At 42.7% G+C, this 13,724-nt stretch overlaps 1 long non-coding RNA gene across 1 annotated transcript in view; it reads left to right on the top strand.

The window, feature by feature from the left end:
* The window catches only part of LOC146348580 (uncharacterized), a 29,096-nt gene extending 16,594 nt beyond the window's left edge, over nt 1–12,502 (top strand). The window contains exon 3 of the long non-coding RNA XR_014789932.1: nt 11,407–12,502. This is a non-coding gene — a long non-coding RNA (uncharacterized LOC146348580). The remainder of the gene's footprint in view (nt 1–11,406) is intronic.
* Nucleotides 12,503–13,724: the final 1,222 nt, after the last annotated feature.

The following is a 13,724-nucleotide window of genomic DNA, read 5'->3' as shown; positions in this document are numbered from 1 at the left end:
GCATAGGCTAACAGCACTTGGTTCTCAAGCATAGCCACCCGCAGCTTTAAGGTAAACAAACTCTGCTTCTCAGGCACGGCCTGATAAGACTTCCTCCTCATTAGCAACGAATGTCCTGAGAAGGCTGTTATCAGCCCTTTGACTCATCTTCACATGCTCAGAGGCTTACTAGCAAGAGAATTGCACCAACAATGAACTTAAGCAAGCATTATGGATCTCTAGGCCCCTCTAACACTACAAATGACTTGGCTACGCTCCTGGGGCCAATACATCTTTATTTATCACGTCTCCTTTGAATCCTATATTCAGCAAAACAAGTGCTGCTGGGGGCTTGTAATTTAGGATTCCAGAAATGCTGCCATCAGCCAGGAATCACCTGAAGACCAAACGAAGGGGCAGAGAAAAGCCCGTGCAGGGTGATTAGATGCAAAGACCAACAATGTTCCTGAACCTCTTGAAGTGGGAAACCTTAAGTGTTGTGCAGAAGGGGGCAATTCTGACAACGGCAACTTGTCATCCTAGACACCCTGAGAACTCAATGAAGGATAGGTTATAAAACCTATACATACATACAACACACACACATACACACACACGCATGCACACACGCATGCATGCATGCAGGAGTAAGAAAAGCGGTATATAATAAAAGGTACAGGAACCCTGTCCTCCTTTGTGTTTGTCACCTGGGCTGCTAGAGAGAGAAATTGGAGAGTTATTATCAAGTTTGTGATAAAGCAATGTATGGCACAAGAGAAGGTGACTGTGATCAGTTAATATGAGGAGATAGCAAGGTACCTCTCTGGTGGCCAATAGAGCAAGCCATGGATGGCATGCCATTACAGACATCTGCCTCCTGTTGTTGGAGACAGTTGGCAGGTTCTAACAGTACAGATGGCTGGCAGGCTTGTGAGAGTCAGCTAGGAATTGTTCTCTATCTGTCACTCCAATACTTAAGCCTCATGTACATAATGAGTGCTTTGTTCCCCTTCTGTACCCCACTGGGGGTATCTACTCCTTTGAGGTGTGCATGTGGCCAGACTTTTTACAGTAGTACCTGAACTACACTTGGAGCCTACCTCATTCTGCATCCCTGCTCCATTATTATTGATGGTATCTTCCTGTAGAATTTTTGGTACAGCAACACTACTACTGTTTCCTAGGTGGCTCTTTCTTATCTGAAATCTCTTCTGGGTGGCCAATTGCCCAGAAAAAGACTGCCCTAGTCTGTTTATCTCTTTAATATTAGTTTAATGTGCAGAGATTGGCAATTGAAGCCTTTCACGGCAGGTTGGTGTCTGTGCTTCAGACTGTTGTTAAAGGCAGAGCTTCAGTGTCTGGCTGAGAAGGTAGCATCCCTACACCCTTTCTACAAGCATGCTGCTGCTGCCACTTTCCCAAAGAAAGCACTCCACCTGTAGGAAGCTGGAATGGAGGCAGCTGCAGCAGAACCTATTGAGAGCTGGTGTGGTGTAGTGGCTAGAGTGTTGGACTGGGAGTCGGGAGATCCGGGTGCTAGTCCTCACTCAGCCATGGAAGCTCACTGGGTGCCTTTGGGCCAGTCACAGACTCTCAGTCCAACCCGCCTCACAGGGTTGTTGTTGTGAGGATAAACTGGAGGAGGAGGAGGACTATGCATGCGGCCTTGGGTTCCTTAAGGTGGAAAAAAGGTGGGATACAAATGTAATAAACAAACACACCTATACTGAGATGAGGAATATAAGCATATCCATAACCATAGCTGTGCTGCTTCATTCCATCAGGCTGCAATAAAGGGAAACGGGAAACAGGACATTCCATCAGCTCTTCTGAAAAGCCAATTTCATCGAGCTCCTCCTCTCTGTTTCCATTCCAGCTGGTCATTTTAAGAATGACTATTTGCATTTTAATAATTGGTGCCTGAGTTCACTTTTTTCATCTTTCCTCTCAATCCCCTTTTCCTTTTGTGTCTTGTCTTTTGGATAGTAAACCTCCGGGCAAGAACTATCTTGTTTTGTTGACTTTACATAAGCTGCTCTGGGAGGTTTTTCAGCTGAAGAACAGGGTAGAAATGCTTTATTAAAGAAATACATTTCCAGCAATGCAAACACACAGATGGCATTAATTCCAGCAAGGAAAATATTAATAAGTTCGGTATTATAACCTGAAAAAGCATTTTCAAATCATCTCAGTGTTCGTGGCTTAAGTTTTTGAGTGTGGCAAAGTTTTGAGGTGGGAAGACATTAATAATTTTTCCCTTGAATACTTTGACTCATCCCTAATGAGGCTTATGAAGAGCTCAACATGAAGTAGGATTGTAGGGTGGGGAGATAAAGTAAGGAAAATTACACATACTTTGAGCTCTAAATTAACCACAACTTCTCACAAAGCAAGGCCAGGATGTCACTGCAGACAGCTCAATAAAGACATCTGCTCGGTGCGCAGAGAGTCAAAGGAGCTATAGGAAGGGTCGGGAAATGTGCAAAGAATGAGAAATACCAGAAAGGCATTCGCTAAAGGAATTAGGCAGGCTCACCTGGAACTCATTTCTCAAAGCAGTTAGAAGAGAAAATACTGCCATGAACTGCTGCCATGAAGCAGCTTACATAGAACTTGTACAAAAGCCAAAATCAGAGCATGCTTTGAAAACATGGCAGCGCTCCTCTGAATCACTTCAGTATTGGTAACGGAAGCAAGCCGCTCTTAGAAGCTTACATGCATGAGTGTGTGGAGGAGTAGGGGTTGGAAGGCAACTTTAAAACTATTTCTCATGCAGTTGTTCTCCATTAAGTTACAATCTGGTTGATGAAGGTGGGCATACATGGTGAGACCAGGCTAGAAGAACAGAAGACCCTTGGTTTACAGAGAGACTGATCTGAATTCTAGAATACAGCAGCAATGTTAGTTTGTACCATCTCATACTAGGAAAGACAGAAAAACTAACGGCACATTATCTCGATAGATCTGGAACAAACACACCAAGTCATGGAAACGAAGAAAGATCCTTTCATTCATTCACTCACCAATATACCAGCAGGAAATGGCAGCTTGAAAATGATCTTTGAACCCATCTTTCAATTGCAGGAGAGGCTTGTCTCTTTAGCAGTGCCAGGCAGTGTGTTTGCCTGCCAGCCAATCAGGTCTGACTGGGTATTAGCCCCTTTAATAATGTCACTTGATCTATATATGTTTGTATATTCCCCACACTTCATTGGAACTCACACTCAACCGTTCCATTTTTTTGTTCATGAAACTTTAATATTATACTAATAATGCTACTTGGGAGAAGCCCATTATGCATAATCAAGCCCGAGTGCTCTCATTGTCCAAAGGAAATGGATCTTCTATACCCTCTTGTGCTGGAATGCAGATTAGATAGCTGCACAAAACACTACAGGAAACTGGGCAGATAGGATCTCATTAAGATGCTATTGTACCTCAATATTTGCAATTAAAAAAATAATAAAGGCAACCTCTGAGGCCCCAGCAATGAACAGAGATTTTCGAAGGATATATTGGTTTGCAGTTCTATCAGCTTCTCCTGTCCAACTACAAAGAAATTGGATTTTAGGCCCTTGTAGACTATCCAGTCTACTGTAATAGAATTATCCTTAATTTGAAGGGAAAACATCCCCCTCCCTGCCGTCCATATGTGATTTTAGTGGAAATGTTAACCATGCTCATAGCACATCTGATCCCCACCTAACTCTGGGCCAGCTAGAGTCCTTTAAAAATGGGAGATGGGGGGATGTAAGGTAGTCAGAGAGGAAACAACACACAGGGAAATTCCATTCATCAACAGATGAGCATGATGAACCCTGTCTGGAATTAAACGCCAGATCACTTCCTCATGGTCATTATTGATGGTGGACCACCATGCAGCCATCTCACTGCTTGCATATGGTGCCTGCTCTTTGTAACCTCAGAAACAGATGCGTGTGGCTGGGAAATCAAGTTGCTGGGATGTGACATGATTTGTGAAGATAATGTGGGCAGTGGAAAAGGTTAAAAGATTAGGTTAAAATCAGGGGTTTCCCTCTGAATGAAAGACATTTGAGGGGCATGTAAAGAAAGAGGTTCCTTAAGGAACAGGCAAGGCTGGATCAGCCCACATTCCTCTCTCCTCTTTCTGCTACTATAGCACTAGGTAAGCTTCAGAAGAAAGAGCAACACACTCAATAGTAGGCTGGTACGAGTCACTCAGAGCCCAGGCACCAGTGCCCAAGCACCAGGATGTGAGTGACCAATCAGGTCTCCTTGGTGTGTGCCCCACTATCTTTAGGAATGTGCAACTGCACTCTGTGTTCATAGCAGAGAATTCTGGTGTAATGCCAGCAGAGCAATAGCAAACACTTTAGTTAGACAATGTGTGAAGCAATTCCACTTCTCGTAAGAGTAACCAAAACCCTTTAGGGCGCAATCCTATGCATGTTTAGACAGAGAAAAGGCCTACAACTCCCAGCATGCCCCAGCCTGGGAGTCATAGACCTTTTCTCAGCCTAAACATGCACAGGATTGTGCCCTTAGAGTTACAAAGCAACAGGTTGTATAGATGCTGGGGACTTCTAACATCAGCTACTTTAACTCTGATTATGACCTTCCATAGAGATAACTGTTTTTTCCCTTTAAAACAAGGCAGATCTTTGCCTTGACTCCCTCCTATGGTTTTTGAGTTGTCCAGGTGATTTACACAGGAGAGCATTTATTTTCTTTAAATTGAACTGCTGACAGGATCATTTTTCTAACAACTGCCCTGGGTTCGTCTCATACCCCAGCAAGCAACATTCCCAATTTTCTTTTTCTTTCAAGCTTGCAGGTGATAAAACTAGAAATCAGTTCCAGGGTTTGCTGATTATATATTGTCAAGGGCTCAGTAGAATAGCCATCCTGAAAGAATGGTGATGCATGTTTGGCTTCGATATTTACTACCTGTGTAAGGTTACAATACAGCCTGTCACCTCTGATTACCCTGCACCATGCTGAATACAGCATGAGTCACTCCAGCACCATGGCATTAGTTATACAACTTAATGATTAGCATTTCAAGAGCCCATAGACTGCGTTAGAGATCCCAGTTGGAGAGACCTGCTTAGTGAACAGTAGTGTCCCCAGTGGCTTGAGCAAAGCTGCCACAAGGCCCAGAGCTATAGAGCATTTCTACATGAGGCATTTATTGTGCACTTGTGATTCCTTACTCACAGTTGTTTATGGGTTCTTTAGATGATTTCGTAATCCTCCAGTTTCACTTCTGTTTTTCAGAGCACTGAGGAGGGGGGGTTGGTTTAGAGCAGCAAAAATAGAGAATTGTCTCTGAAAGTGAAAGAAAAGGTTTTTCCTACTTGTGTAATTGCGATATTCTGCTATAGCACAGTGCCACCTAGACGTCATGTAGTGGAAGGCAGGAAAGGAAAGCTCTTTGTGGAGAGCTCAGAGCTCAATTCTGCCATGAAACTGAAAGTAGATACAGTGATTAACAGCCTCATGTAGAAAAGCTCATACTCCTCATTCCAGGGGAGCTGCCAGCCAATTCAAACAGGGTGGAGACTGGATTCAATGCCACAGAGAAAGAAAGAAAGAAAGAAAGAAAGAAAGAAAGAAAGAAAGAAAGAAAGAAAGAAAGAAAATGGAAGGCACAAAAATGCAGAAATGCTTACTTTGACCAGAAATAGGGAGGCTGGGGAAGGAGGGAAGGAATAGCCACATCATTTAATGATTCATTTTATCTGCTTGAATCAATTTACTCCCTTCCAGCAGAGAGCAAATGCTCTTTTTTATATATAACTATTTTATTTCTTAAAAATAGATTGCTCCTCAGATTGATTTTGAGCTTTATGACGCCAGCATCTAGGAGCATGCATTTGCTGTGTGGTGCTGTAAAGCTATGTACTAATAGTCTACATTGCAAATAGTCACATTTCCTTGGTCTTGGCAGAACTAAGCCCCAAGAGAGGAAATGATTGGGAGTTTTGCAATTGTTTCTGAATTAGCATGCAAGACTGTGTAGCCTTGCAGCAGCATTATTACTGTAGCTGACAACCTTGTGTCCCTATGGAACCCTCCAGCCAACTAACAGCAGCAGCAAGGGTTTTTACACATGGCAGTCAGGAGTCCAAAACAGAGTTAATATTGCATGCCTGGAGGCATATATAACCATGCAAAAGCGTCCTTGTAAAAACAAAATTCTTTGAGTCTCCCAGAAAGCAAAATCATAAACAAGGTCCATTTTTCTTCCTGAAGCCTGAGCACAAAGCTTTGGGAAAGAAAAATATCCTTTGCATGCCCTTCTTGTGTTTTATGGCAGTGAAAAGCAGACAAGGGACACGTTCCTTTTATTGGGATACCAGAGATCATCCCCACCAGAATATGAATTGCAGAAATCATTTTAGACATAAACATATTTCCAAGAATCCATAAAATCATTCAGAATTAGCAGAAAGGCATTCATGTGCCTGGAGTGTAGCCTGGAGGGCATGTTGTCCACAGTTAATATACAGAGCTTCCTGGATGAACATCTGATGAAATTTCACCATCATCTTTAGCCGCAAAAATGAACTTGGAAACACCCTCCCTGTCTCTACAGCCTCTTCTGGTTTTAAGAATGGAAAAGAACTTATGCCTGTATTTTATTTGCCTCTTCCCCCTCTCTGATCAGATAGGCTGGAAAAATCCAGCCAGGAATTCCTGCTAAAGAGGATTATCTGCTGCATAATTTATATCCACAGATTGCTGGTTCCTGTTGGCTCCTTAGCATCAGGATACTCCATAAATGATGCAGAGGTTGTTTACAAACCGAACCATAATTTACAGGGTTAACAGGGCAGTGCCTGGATTTCTTATTTGTATGGTACTAGTCCTGACTTCAGTTGTGTTTCTTTTTATGTTTTGAAGTCCCAGCTCAGTTTTGGAAAATAAGCACCTTCAGATATTGTATACGTATATTAAATCTAAAAGTATGCATTTTACAGACAGCACCTTTCTCCCCAGGAGAGTTTGCAGTCCTAAATACCACTGTGCCAGAACTCAAACCTTATTTGGGACATACATTCAAGCATACATTACCTCTCTCTGACATGCCAAATGGACTCCAGCAAAAAAAAGAAAAGAAAAAAGGATGGGTGATGTCCTAGATTGTCAGTGACTTCACCCCTAAGTCTGAAGTTAGTCTTTGAAATACATTGTATGAATTAAATAGTTCATGCATCTTGCAAGACAAACAAACAGGCCTTTACTTCTAAAATATCTTTTTTTAATTTAAATGCAAATAGAGGTGTGCGGTGTTATCAGAAGGTCATTCTTGCCAACAACACATAGAATTGGAGTGAGTGTTACAGTGGGGCTTCTGCTTCCCAGGCATTATTTTTAAATTAAAAATGTTATTAGAGAAGTACCTGGCATGCTTCACCCCTTCTCCCCAACCTTCTCTTCTCCCTTCTACCCTAGCTTCCATCAGTATTTCTAGAAAATGATCTTTTATCACACAAAAAAGTATATTTCTTTATACCTTCCAGCACTCCCACTGATAGAGAATACAATCGATACAATATAGGTGTTCAGTATAGGTTTGAGGCCCAGCAATATTCTGAGACAGCACTCAGGAGACTTCACAGACAATACGTCTTAGCAGGATTCTAAGTGATTTCTCTCTCTCTAAATACTAGGATGAATTACATTTATGCCTTCAAAAGAGACATTAACAAGAATGTGAAACTGCTCCTTAAAAGTGATGAACAAGCCAGTACAGCAGACTTACACCACACACAAGTTATAGGCAAGTTAATAAAATGTCTTTCATGCAGATTCTCACGGGGTGGGGGGGAGTATCTTGTATCAGGGAATTACAAGTTGGAATGGGTTTGCCCTTCAGAGATGTGCTAGGGCTGTTAACTACTCAAACGACATCTTAACTCTTTCCTGCGTTATGTCTTCACTACTGCAGTTTTCTCCCTGGAAGAACATCTAAGTCAAAGAGTATTGCCTTTTTGCTTTACCCTCCAAAAACATTTTTACATGCTACCAAAATGCATATTGCTGGGCTCAGAATATGAGTTTCAGGGGCTTGTAATGCTTGTCTTAAAGAAAAAGTGAACATTCAGACCTTGACTTCTTCCCTAAGCCAGAGAGGAATTTCCAGCATGGTCCCCCTCCCCTTAAAAACCTGTTTGCTGGTAGGCTTGTTCTTTATTTTAAAGAGTAGTTCCTTATTAAGTATTACAACGTAGTAAAACTAAATAAGTAAGAAACCCTGCCATATTCCTTTTTTCCTTTTGGAAATACTTTTTGGAAAGAGGAAGTAATTGAAAGAAAAATAGAATTATTGAAATAATTGAATATTGGAAAGGAACAATGTTTTCTCTCTCTCCTGCCTCTCCCCCCCCCCCGACCCCCAATTTCAAATCCACACTTGTCTCTCCCATTCTGAAAATTCCTGGTTTGGATCTTGCTCTCTTTCTAGTTTCATCTTCTATCTCTCCTTCCTTTTGTTTATGTCTCATTGTTATGAAGTGTCTTTACTTTTTCCTGCTGATTCCATGGTCCCTATCGGTCTGGTTGGGATTCATTTCATTCATTCTATCACTAATCATTCCTTCAAACAGCAAACTGGGTGGCCCTGTGCTGATCAGTAAGACAAAAAAATGGAGTCAGCCACAAACAAGAGGAAACTGTATCCCAGGGAACCCCCTCCAGGTTTTTTTTTTTTTAACTTGTCAGGGGGTCTTTTGCTTTTGCAGCTTAAACGGTTCTTCAGGAGGGGGGATTAATTAGAATGGGAGGAAAATTGCTTCCACTGATCATTATTAATCCCCAGAGGACAATTAAAATTGTGAGGGGGCAGACACCCTAACAGCTTAAAGGAACCTGGAGAGAGGATATTAGGATAAGTATATGCACCCATCAGGCATGTATTCTCCAACCCCAGTTTCAACTAAGAACTCATATACACAGCAAGGGAATGGAGAGGTATAACCCCTGTCCCTACACTATGCTGTTCAGGTTTGTGGCAAGCTCTTCACCAACCGGAACCTGAGCAGTTTAGGGCTACTGCGCTACAGAGCAGGGGTGTTTTCACATCACCAACCTCCCCCTACAATTCCTTTGTGGAACTTGTATTCAACTGTGATCTTTTGGATACTTTTCTGTCTCTGTTTTCAGCATTTGATATTATCAGACAAGCTATTATACTATAGCTCCCTTCATCCCCAGCCAGCACACCCACCCCACCCTGCTGATTGGGGATGACAGGAATTCTAGTTGAACACATCTGGAGGCTGTTCAGCTGGCTTAGGTATTTACGGGCATGTTCTTCCTTGGTTTCATTCTTAACTCTGGCGAGTCTTCTCTGCTTCTCTTCAAAGCCCTTCCTTCCTTCCACTTTCAGGGGTGGTCCTTCAAGCCTCTAACCAAGGTCCATTTCTCTTTACTCAGTCTTTTTCCCCTAGGGTCTATTATTTAGCATCAATCATCACTTTTCTTCAGGTTAATTGCAATGATATTTTTCGTCTACTACTTCTCTTCCCAAACTTTGTTATTGTCTTTTGGCTGTTTCATCTTGAATGTCCCCACTGTTTATCTTTTGATTAATTAAAGTTCGGTTTGTCCCCCTTATCTTTGTCAACTTTTAGTTCCTTTTCTCTGGCCTTCAAGAAAATTCTTCTTCTTCTTCCTATGTTGATAATGGGGAGGGTTGTGTCTGACCTTTCTCTTCCCTTTCTTCCAGTCCACTGCGATGTCTTTCTGATTTTGGCTTCCGAATATTTCAAAAATTCATTCATTTCTTGGTTCACTTCCTGCTTCTTTACTTGATAAGTTTATAGCTATTCTTACTGACTTGCCCATTTCTCTTCTGCTCTGAACTCTGCTATCCATCTGGTGTCTTCCACTTGCTGCTTTTCTCAGTGCTCCCCATTATTTTCTCTATACTGACTTCCTTTTATTGTCTTAATGTTAAACTTCATTTTTTTGTAAATGCTTCCATTCTCTTACTCCAAATAACATTTTCTCTCTTGTATTAATTTATTCCACACACGCTGTGTCTTTTGTTCTACCAGGACTTTTCTTTCTAAACCAAGCTTTTCAATTTCATGTCTGTTTTTTTTTGGTTTGCAGTGCCATTTTTGGGGAATGCCACCAGAAATCAGGGCTGCCCAGAACTTTGGCTTTCAGCCAGTCTTGGTCTACCCACTACCTGGGGACCACCTGGACTTATTAGGCCTCATGGTGTTGAGCAGGTTTACTTGGAAGTAGGTCCCAGTGAGATCAATAAAACTTCAAACAAACGGATGAGCAATCAAGATAATTCAAGGGTGATGGTCTGCTATAAGAAGTTAATTTACATTTCACAAGCACATATCAAAGTTTCCAAACAAATGATATCCAAAAGTAAGAGTGGTAATTAATTTGGATCCACATGCCCAAGGGCTTTGTCACTGAGCAGAGCAAAGTTAAATATCTATTTTTGGCTTAAAGCAAGTAGGGCAAACCTCAGCTCCTACAATTATAGTTAAGTTTCCTCACATACAGTAACATTAATCATCTTAGTGCTTCTGAAGTAGGACCCCCAGGCTCAGCCTGAGACCCAGAATCTCTCATTTCACAAATCCACTAAGGGTGGGGAGAAGGAGTTGAGGCACTTGCAGCCTCCTTAGGAAGGCCGCTTCATGCTTAGCATATTTATGGAGCAGTTGGCAAAAAGCTGACTCATCACGCAGCCTTTGCACTGTTCTGGAGAGTTTAGAGACTGCATTAGTGCTGCCACATGAACTGAGCTCTGAAGGACATTATGGTAACTTCACTTCACCTGCGCTACCGCTACCGTCAGGGGCCAATGCTGATGGGACGATGCATCTGAACAATTAACCTGGCAGTAGAAAGCAACACACTGGTTTGATTCTGCTTTGGACCATGCTCCTTCAGCCAAATAACTGCTGTGTTCTCAGTTCTTCTGTGACCTCAGAGCTAGAAGGAATGTATTTGGGTCTCGTTCATAAAGCAGACAGCTGTAATATACACACATTGATGGATGAGGCCTTGCAATGCTCTTGAAGTATAAAAGGACAGCCTGAAATATCCACCTCTCTTTTGCTGGAAGAGAGCCAGCAGCGATACACTTTAGAGGGGAGGAGGTACTCGCATTCCATTATTATTTTTAACCAGTTCCCTATTAAGTCTCTGTTCCTGCATGACATACAGCAACCATGTCTTCTTAGAGGCTTTGTGCTCTATTAGGCTGGGATGTACTACTGTGCATTTAAATGTTAAATCTCTTTTCAGAGCCTGGCTACTGGCTGTTCCCTAAATTGAAAGGAATATTCTTTGGATGCTGCCAGATAAGGCTTTTATGGTGCCATCGCTCTGTCTCATTCACAGAAGTTTACGGGGCATCCAAACACTGTTGTCTTCTACTCATGACCCTCCTGTGTTTTCTTACAGCTTCTTCTGTCTCTTCCCTTAATGAAGAAAATCTATTCAGAAGAAAAAGATGGAACAACTGCACAATGCCTTCTGATAGCTACTGCTAGGATCCCTCCATCTGGAACCACCCTATATTCTAAAATCCAGGCCCATCCCTTCCAAAATGTCACAGATGGAAACAGCGACATACTTATTTATTACTTAGTCATAAATTAACACCCTCATTTTCACACCAAGAATCGCTGACAGGATGCACTTCCCACCCCATTGCATGCTACTGAACGTTCTTCTTTACCTCTTTCTGTGTGTCATGTAATCTGCAGTACTCTGTCCCACACTGGCTCCCGAAGCTGAACATGTTAGCAAGTAAAACAGAACCGTTTTTGCAGTGTGCTGGCATTTTGTATCCACGTATATGTGTTTATATACATGTGCACCAGAGTCAAGATGCATCTTCCCCCACCCTTTCCTATAGATATTTTACTACTAGAGATACAGGAAATGGGCAGCATCCTGAAGCCTGTCCCAACCTGGTGTTGAAGTTCTGCTCCCATTATTCCCAGCCAACATGGGCCAATGGCACACTGTCTATGGATGGTGGAAGTTCTGGTCCAACACGTCTGGAAGGCACCAGGCTTGGGAAGCCTCCTCTAGCATGTGCAGGAGCATACTAACAGCCTTACCTAGGGAGGTGGTGGGCTCTCCCACACTGGAGGCATTCAAGACGAGGCTGGACAGCCATCTGTCAGGGATGCTCTGACTTGGATTCCTGCATTGAGCAGGGGGTTGGACTCAATGGCCTTGTGGGCCCCTTCCAGCCCTGCTATTCTATGATCCTATGGCCATTGACATCAAGTCAGCTTAGGCATTCCTAAATCTGCATAGGATCAGAGTGACAATACGTTAAAAGGGCATCCCCAACATGTTTTACCCACAACAGGCACTACAAAATAGATGTTATTTCCAATAAATAGGTTTTAGGATCCGGAGAAAGTGTCCTGCGGACAGCAATGTACTGCCAAGTATTAGAGAAGAATCCTGTCAGTCAACACATGGGAGGAACACAATGTAACTTATTTTGCCCAAAGTTGAGACATTAAAGGATTAAAACTCCACCTCCCACCTCAGTCAAAATTTACAAATAACTAGGCTGGGAGGGGTGAAGAACTTGCACCTCCCTTGGAACTCTGCCCCTCCTTAAAGAGGCCTGCCAGATACTTTGAGAACCATGGCTACACTGAAACTGTGTGTCTAATTAATTCAGACACACAAAGACGTTTAGGTAAAGGTATGCCAAGCCAGAATGAGCTTTGAGTTATGGTGATATTATGGACTTTTAACAGCTGTAGGACAGGGAGAAACAACATCTAAGGTCTGAGGAGTGGACATTTTCAGAGCAGGGGGTCAACTTGCAGCCTTCCAGATTTTTTGGCCTACAACTCCCATGATTCCTCACTATTGGCTGTGCTGGTTGAGCTGATGAGACCCTGTAGGCCAAAGCATCTGGAGAGCTACACGTTGCCCACCCCTGCCTCAGAGACTTTATTAGTCCTCTGAACACCAGGAAGTGCCAGGAACTACAAATTGTCCTGCTGCCCATGCATGGAGATGCCTGTTCTTTGAGGGACTAAAGCATTGGTGCTACTTGGCCCTGGCTGCTAAGTAACACACATCCAGCTGGGGTGGGTAGGTGCTATTCTCCTTTGTGGTCTCCATAGAACCTTTGAAGAGCAGGATTTGAAACAGCCACATTGGTGGCAGCAACATCTAAAGCCTGGGGAGCGGCCATTTTCCATGACTGTCACTTCAGAGCCTTCATAAGTCACCATTGCTTCTTAAAGAATCTTCATTACATATTCCAGCCCTATTCAGCCATTCTGTAAGAGTAGAAAGTAAACATGTGAGGAAAGCACTCTATCCCCGTGTGTTTCCATCAGCCTTTATTTGTGGAGGGCAACATTCTGAAGAGGGAAGACTCCTGAATCTGTGGAAAATCAGCACTCACAATTGCGTGGAGAGCCTCCATGGAAACAGAAGGCTCTCCTCTTCAGAAAGTCACTCTCCATGAGCAGAGGGCGATGGATAACATGTGAAAAGGGGACGGGGCTAGACCGTTCCCTCTCTACTTTCTACTGGTATAGAATGCCTGCATAGAGCTATTCCTTCTCACTTTGTCAGCTGCTTTGTGGCTATCATCAGGCAGAAAGGCAGGATAAAAATATTCTAAACAAGGCCTAAAATTCCATGTTAGGCATAATTAGGGAAGGAATCAAAAATAAAACTGGCAATATCATACTCCTCTTACACAAACCTATGGTGCAACCACACTTATCTGG

This window comes from Heloderma suspectum, chromosome 4, assembly GCF_057233095.1.
Source record: "Heloderma suspectum isolate Gila_16-S chromosome 4, 16-S_ref, whole genome shotgun sequence".
Lineage (NCBI taxonomy): Eukaryota > Metazoa > Chordata > Lepidosauria > Squamata > Helodermatidae > Heloderma > Heloderma suspectum.
The sequence above is the reverse complement of the archived record's forward strand: the minus strand, read 5'-3'. Positions and strand labels throughout refer to the sequence as shown.